This window comes from Podarcis vaucheri (assembly GCF_965113315.1).
Source record: "Podarcis vaucheri genome assembly, chromosome: 9".
Taxonomy (NCBI): Eukaryota; Metazoa; Chordata; class Lepidosauria; order Squamata; family Lacertidae; genus Podarcis; species Podarcis vaucheri.
Window position 1 is genome coordinate 28,174,686 of NC_138767.1, and position 7,547 is coordinate 28,182,232.

At 38.6% G+C, this 7,547-nt stretch overlaps 2 long non-coding RNA genes across 2 annotated transcripts; one reads left to right on the forward strand and one right to left on the reverse strand.

Annotated features, from left to right (window-relative positions):
- Positions 1-2,198: 2,198 nt before the first annotated feature.
- Positions 2,199-5,645, reverse strand: LOC309540345. Its single transcript, XR_014223199.1, has 2 exons — positions 5,534-5,645; positions 2,199-2,331 (listed from the first exon to the last, which is right to left on the reverse strand). It is a non-coding gene; the product is annotated as an uncharacterized lncRNA (long non-coding RNA).
- A 139-nt stretch (positions 5,646-5,784) lies between these two features.
- Positions 5,785-7,146, forward strand: LOC309540218. Its single transcript, XR_014223137.1, has 2 exons — positions 5,785-5,817; positions 6,831-7,146. It is a non-coding gene; the product is annotated as an uncharacterized lncRNA (long non-coding RNA).
- The last annotated feature ends 401 nt before the right edge of the window (positions 7,147-7,547 follow it).

Sequence of the window (7,547 nt, forward strand, 5' to 3'; positions counted from 1 at the left end):
GGTTTAAACCTTTAAAGCCTATATGGCCTAGGACCCTTGTACCTACAGGACCACCTAGACTCCTGGTATGTCCCATGGAGGACCTTACAGCCTTCAAATAAAAACATCTTGGAGATCCTGGGCCACAGGGAGGTTAGACTGGCTTCGACCAGATTCAGGGCTTTTTCAGCCGTGGCCCCAATCTGGTGGAACACTCTTTCACAAGAGACTAGGGCCCTGCGGGACTTGACATCTATCTGCAGGGCCTGCAAGACAGAGCTGTTCCACCAGGCCTTTAGCCAAGGCACAGTCTGACCCCCTCTCTCCTTCTTTAATCTTCAAAGAACTCTAACCCAATAGTTGCCATTAATTTGATTCTGAATTGATTCTTGTTGTTCTTTGTCGTTTAGTCGTGTCTGGCTCTTTGTGACCCCATGGACCAGAGCACGCCAGTCTCCTGTCTTCGAATTGATTCTAGAATATATTTTAATTAATTGACGGTGCGATTTTATGTACACTATGCCATTTTTACCTGTTGTTAGCCGCTCTGAACCCAGCTTTGGCCGGGGAGGGTGGGATGCAAATAAAATTATTATTATTATTATTATTATTATTATTATTATTATTATTATTATTATTATGCTTGCTTCATCTTCCAAGTGACAGCCCTTTAGATATTTGAAGGTGGCTATATTATTTCTTCTCAGTCTCTTCTTTTTCCAGGCTAAACATACCTAACTCCTACAACTGTTCCTCATAAGGCTTGGTTTCCAAACGCTTGATAATCTTGGTTGCCCTCTTGTGCATATCTGTTGGACTTTACAGTATGGGCAGAGTTTCAGTTCCAAAAGATAATGGGGTGGTTGAAGTCTCCCGTGACTACTCTGTCTCTCATTTTTGAATGTTTGGTAATCTGCTGGAAGAAGGCATCATCCAAGTCTTCAGTATGATTTATAGATCTATAGCAGACACTCACATTAAAAGTCAGTTTTGTTTCCCTCTTCTACAATGTTTACCCATATACTCTCAATCTGCTTTCCATGTCCCAAGTCATGAATCTCTTCAAAAGTGTACACACCTTTATATATAATGCTACTCCTCCCCTCTTCCTGTTTGGTCTATTCCAGTGGTTCCCAATTAGCTAATTACTGAGGACCCCCTATTTATTAAAAGCCAATCCACGGACTCCCTACTTTTGAAAATTTTGATAACCCTATGGGAGTTACTTCTGCAAAGCATTTTTGTTTTTTAAAGAAAATGTGGGGTAGCCCCTAATAAGCAAAGGATTTTAGGTATATCTGTTTTTCAACATTGTGGTATATTAGCAGATAAATATCATTATATTCTGGACCCCTAATTGGGAACAACTTGTCTATTCCTTTTGAACATCTTATACCCCTCAATTTCTACATTTCATTTATGAGTCTCATCCCACCAAGCTTCACTAATTCAGTGTTAGATCATAGTTGTCATCCTGTATTAAGACCTCAAGTTCATTTTGCTTGTTTCCCATATTCTGTGCATTAGTATGGAGACAACTGATACCATGAGTCATTCCCACCAGCTGCTTCCTTTTTGTAGTTTCCTGCCCTTTAGCAGGAAATAGGCCTTCGGCCTCATTGAGCAAGGATCCTCTTACAGTTTTAACATTAAACTGTTACTGAGTGTCTCATATTGTTCCCAGCATATCATCTCTATTCTTCATGATGATGGAAAAACCCATTCCTTAAAACATTTGCTGTGTTTTGGAACTCCAAGACACTTCAACTTGCACACTGTTCATAAAACTGAATTGCAAGGGAAGTCCGCATTTTGCACAAAGATCCATGTATGTATTGGAGCCTCCACAGGCTAATTGCATTTTTAACATAGCCAAACAAATGTGCTTGTATCTTCAGGGGAGTGACCATGTGTGTGAGAGACACATAAAAATTGTTGGTTAAGTTTCCTGGTCAGAAAACACTTCATCAAAGGCATAATAAAAAGAAATTCCTTGTTCCAGCCAAGATATGAGTACAGAATAGATCATGACGGCTGACATTTCCCAAGATACCTCCTAATCTTACAAGCCTATTCACAAAGCTTTGTTGTCCATATCAGTTCATCTTTTCTCCAGGGTCAATTATGCTGTTTGTATTCAAATCAATCCCTTAATCAAATCCTTTGATAGTTTGAGCCAGCCAGGCAGATATTTATCACATAAATGTAATAGAGGTATCTTTGTTTCAGAGTGGCATACTCTAATGGTGTGTTGCCACACCGAACCACTTATACATATGCATGCACCCAGAAATCCTTCTTATCAGTGTCCAAGAATGCCCTGTCATCTCCTCCTCACTTCTTAGTAAAGACCTATGAAAGAATCATATTCTCATTATACTGATAAAACATACATCACCCAGATGTGTGACAGAACATTCTAATATAAGAAGAAGAAGAACGGCTAACATTCTCCTTTCCCTTCCTCCCCCACAACAAACACTCTGTGAGGTGAGTGGGGCTGAGAGACTTCAAAGAAGTGTGACTGGCCCAAGGTCACCCAGCAGCTGCATGTGGAGGAGCGGAGACGCGAACCCGGTTCCCCAGATTACGAGACTACCGCTCTTAACCACTACACCACACTGGCTCTCTACATAACGTCTATTAAACAGGCTGTTAAATGTTTCCCTAAAAAATAGTTTTGAAAGAAATGTCACTGTAGCTAGGCAGGAGAGCAAAGTTGACATAATAAATATCATTATCACTATCACTAATAATAGTAGTAGCTATTTAAAAAAAAGTACTACTGCTACTAACAGTCCTGCTTAGGAAGTTATTTCCAAAGCCAGTAAGAAGATGTCTCCCCTACTCCCAAACCTCCATTTCTTTAAACACCAGTACTATTTAATTGTTTCTTTTTGCCGTGTTCACTGTCTTAAGGTTACAATATGCATGTGAAGTGGCAAAAGCAAAGTTAACACAAACCTTCCATCTGAATATGAGATCCAAATTGATTATCACATTTTGGGCAGGGGGGAATTTCTCTTTAGGTTATATTAATCTAATGAAAATGAAAATGTTAATGAAGAATTGACATGTGCCCTCTCTAAAATAGGAAGATTTGAAGTTGCCTTTGGGAACAACTTGCTAACTGGCTTTGAAGAACCTATTTCTGTTCTGGGAGTTGAGAAAAGCTGCATTGGGCTGCCTTGTGACACCAAAATAACATATGCTCATGGAAATAAAAACACAAAAAACCCTTAGTTTTCATTAATAACAAACTTTTACAAAACATTTGGCTTGGCACAACGTTGTCAGGTGCAAAATGTAAAGAGCTTGAAGTTTATTGTTATATTAATTCTGAAGAAAGTTGCTTCTAAATGTTGGGGGCAACGTGGAGAAATATCGTAGGTACATTTTTACATGTCTGGTGGGCATGATTTCATATAGTTTCATTTTTTAAAAAAGTGACAATGGCCTCTTAAGCCCTGTGGCGTTTGCCTTCCTAGGTGTGTGACATCATACTGGGTTCATAAGGAAAGGCTTAACTAATTATAAAATAACTAACCAATGGGAACCCAAGGAGAGGAGTTAGAGTTAGAGTTAGGGGGGTTGAGAAGTTAGTCTGGAGTTAGAGAAGAGACGGAGAGGATAAGTCTATGGGTTGGGCTAGTCTGATTTGAGAGAGTGAGAGAATCTATTAAGAGGAGTCAGTCAAACAGTTGAGATAATCAGTCAGAAGGTATTAGGAAGGTATAGGCTGGTAAAGAAACTAAAGTTAAGAAACAGACAAGAATATTATCTGAGAAACCATAAACTTGTTAATACTTATAAAATAAACTTGTTTATTCGGTTCACTTGGTAGACTCAGTGTCTACCCAAGAGTAACAGGTTGGTGGCAGTGGGGAAGCGGACACAGTGGTGGCACAGGGATCAATAGACCGTTAAACATCCGGGGACCCTGTGTGATCGCCACAAGCCCTTAGAAACAAAATGTGAAATGTTAAATGGATTGAACTATGGGCCACAGCTTTGTTCTTCTGCATGTGTGAACTGTAGCATTTTTAATTCTTTAAAGCAATTGCACTTTATTACTGTCACACACCAAAACAGTCCAAGTTGGACGATGGGAGGGATAGACAGGAAGACTATACAGAAAACAGGTGTAATAGACTAACAATGATGCTGTCTGGATGCTCCACAAACAGTGAGTGAACAAAAGGTGCCAACTACAACGAAGATGCGCAGGTGAGAAAGCAACCTCTTTTTCTTTCTTTGCATAGACAGTTTGCTTCTTTCAAGTATAGTGCAAACCTGTAAACATGACACAAGATAATGCTAGATAATCATATTCTACTTATAGAGGTTAATTGCAAAATGCTATCCCAATTGCAACAGCATAAACATTGCACTTACTCTGCAGAGGTCTGATTGGCAATGACTATATTAACACAAGGCACGTGCCATATTTTTTATTTAAACAATAGTCCCTACCCCTGAGAATTTATCTGGGAATAATTAGCTGCCGTGTGAAATATGCCTTGAACAACTGTTAACATAACCTAGTGATCTAATTTAGTTCATAAATATGACATCTTAAGACTGGGCTAATCATTTGAAGCTCATTCTTGAGGTTAAGAGATACGCTTGCGCTCATAAGATAACGTGTGGTAACTGGACATGTGTTCCTGGAGGAAGGGAGATTGGGATCATGCCAAGAGATCCTGCCCTTCGTCTCTGTACATACAAATTGTACATGCACGGGCAATGCACATGTGTAAAAATCAAACTAAAGACCCACATCATCCACATGAACTTATCTATTTTAAAAAGATATACAATCATACCCAATCTTACTTTAGATCAGACTCATGTGGTGAGCACCATAACACGACCTTTTGTGCAGTGTTGCATGGCTTGTGGAACTACTTCCCAGGTGGGGGAAATCCAGTAAGCCCCCTCTCTTTGACTTTTTAAATGTGTCTTGAAAGCATTTCTATTCAGGAAGACCTTTTATGATTAGTTTTATTAAAGAGAGAAGGAGCGGAGATCCTCAGCATCCAGGTAAATTCTAACAACGGGGTGGGTGGGTGTTCTTTTTAAAAAATGTGAAAGTAGTATTTTAGCCTTTTCCTCTGCTTAGATTTTTTGGGTGTCTTTGTGTGCTGATGTTTTTAATAATTGGAATGATATCAAAATACCATACTCAGAGCAGACCCACAGAAATAAATGGATTTATGCTACTGAGTGGGTCTATTCTGAATACAACTAATGTTGGATATAACCCCTGAGTTTTATGAAAGTGGTGGGAAACTTCCAGTCCACAAATCAATTGAGATCCACCAGATGTTGTCCTTATCATCCCCTTCACCGGCTGTAAAAAAACACCATCAAGTGCTTTTGCCTAGATGGAATGTTTGCTTGAACTTTGATAATGCTTCTTGTTTAAGTGGATTGAAAGATGGAAAGGGAGTACAGAAAGATTTGCTTTTGTGCAGCTGGAATGGTGCCCTCTTTACAAAGAAAAGAGTCACATTGTTTCCTCCCCTCCCCTCTCCCTCTGCCCCCCATCTACCACTGTCATGCGGCTCTTGGGGGCTTCCCTGAAGGGGGATGCAATCTTTGTCCTGAAAAAGGTCCCCTACAGCAGTTTTATGGTGTGCCCTTCCCAGGTATCGCCACAGATGAAGGCTGGTATAATATTTAATTATAAACAAGCACACAAATACATCACTGCTGAGGTGCACTTGCCATTGTGAGGCCTGAGGAAATTATGATGATGCCATTCCCAGAGGTTGCCGTTGGCTACAGACTACCCATGACACCACAAAAGCACACAACAACTGAATGGATACAAAGGTGGTCAAGAATCTCTGTCACTGAACAATTAGGAATTATTTCTACATAATATTGTGTGTCAAATGAGCTATAATAATTAATTGCACAGGGAAAGGAAGCACAAGGACCAGTTTCCAGTTCTGGTTTGTTTTTCTAAGCTGGTGAATCGACTCCATGCTACTCTATAATTCAATCCATATGTTACAGTAGTAGCACCTAACAAGAGCACAAATGAATCAGGTGGATGAAAAAAAATATTAAGGATCCAGCACTGTCAAGAAGATGTCTGACTAAGCTATATCTATATAAACATTACTTTTTGTTTCTATATTATATCTGTTTACTTCTCATCTTTGGCATGTAGTAGACACCAATTGCTTAAGATTAATTATTATTTTTCAGCAATAGAATCTTTTGGGATTACATTTTGCTGCTGCTGTTGTCAAGTTGAATTTTATCTTCATTAGGATGAGAAGCAGGCCCTTTGATTAATAAATATATCTACTGGGAATTTAAATATGTTTTGCAACAGCACAATAGATTTTGCCCACCTAACTCATGTAGCCCAAATATTCATTGTGTGTTTAACTATGTTAAAGCTATCACTATCTACCAACAATTATTTTCTTATTACTTCCATCACATTTCTATATTACTATATTGCCTGCTGCAATACTAACACACATATCGCTGACAGAAAATTATTGCGGCTCCTATTACACTGCAATATTCAACTCCATTATTGAATACAAGGATACCTGCTATATATTTTTAAAGTATCAATATTTTCACTTGTTTGCCTGCATCTAACAGTTATCATTTTTACAGACACTCACATTTTATAATACCATTTTTTGCAGCTATCAATCTTTAGGCACATTTAAGTATAAAATTATAATGCTGGTTTTAATTCTGTTTTTGAAATATTTATGCAGAATAGCAGCTAGATTAGACAACATCTGATTCCCAACTATTTTGGCAATTTAAAAAGAGCTGATGAAGTCTATGATTTTGTTTCTATTGTACTATTTCAGAATATACAAAGAAATGAATTTCTCTCAGTCTTGGTTTCAGTCTTGCACACAGGCTGCTGAGATGCCACTGAGTTCAACATGATTTACGCTGCTTAACAACGTGCAAGTTTATCACCTTCTCCAGCAAAATATCCTTGGATCTTCATTTCAGTAGATAATTGAGAGACCTCATGGGTTGACTGCCACAGAAATATTATCAAACATGATCAATCATACCATCATTGTCACAAGAAAGTCAAAATGCCCCTGGGATATGTTAGGAAACATTTCAAAACAACATTGTGAAAAATAAAGAGACTGAATGTGTGCAATTTGATGAGCATCTATCCATTCTTTTCATGAAAATATTGTAAGAACCACCTTCTGTAGCTGTAGGAAGTCATTTCAGTGGCAGTCTGGCCTTCTTCAGATGGACTCAGTCTATCTACTCTAGTTGACATCCATGAGTCTCTGTGATGCCTACAAACAGGTCATGAAGGTAGTAACCCTCTTCCACAATATTTTCAATAAGGCAAAGGAAAAAGATGTGGAACCTATGGGAGTCCTATGGGGTAACATAGACTATTCATTTTTATGTTCACACTGCCACTCAGTTTTTCAGTACAATGGCTGTGTGAGCACCACATAACATTTGGTGCATTTATGTGAGGACCACCATTTGGTCTGTGCTAGATCTTAGGGTGTGTTCATATGTATGCACATTATTTGATACATTCA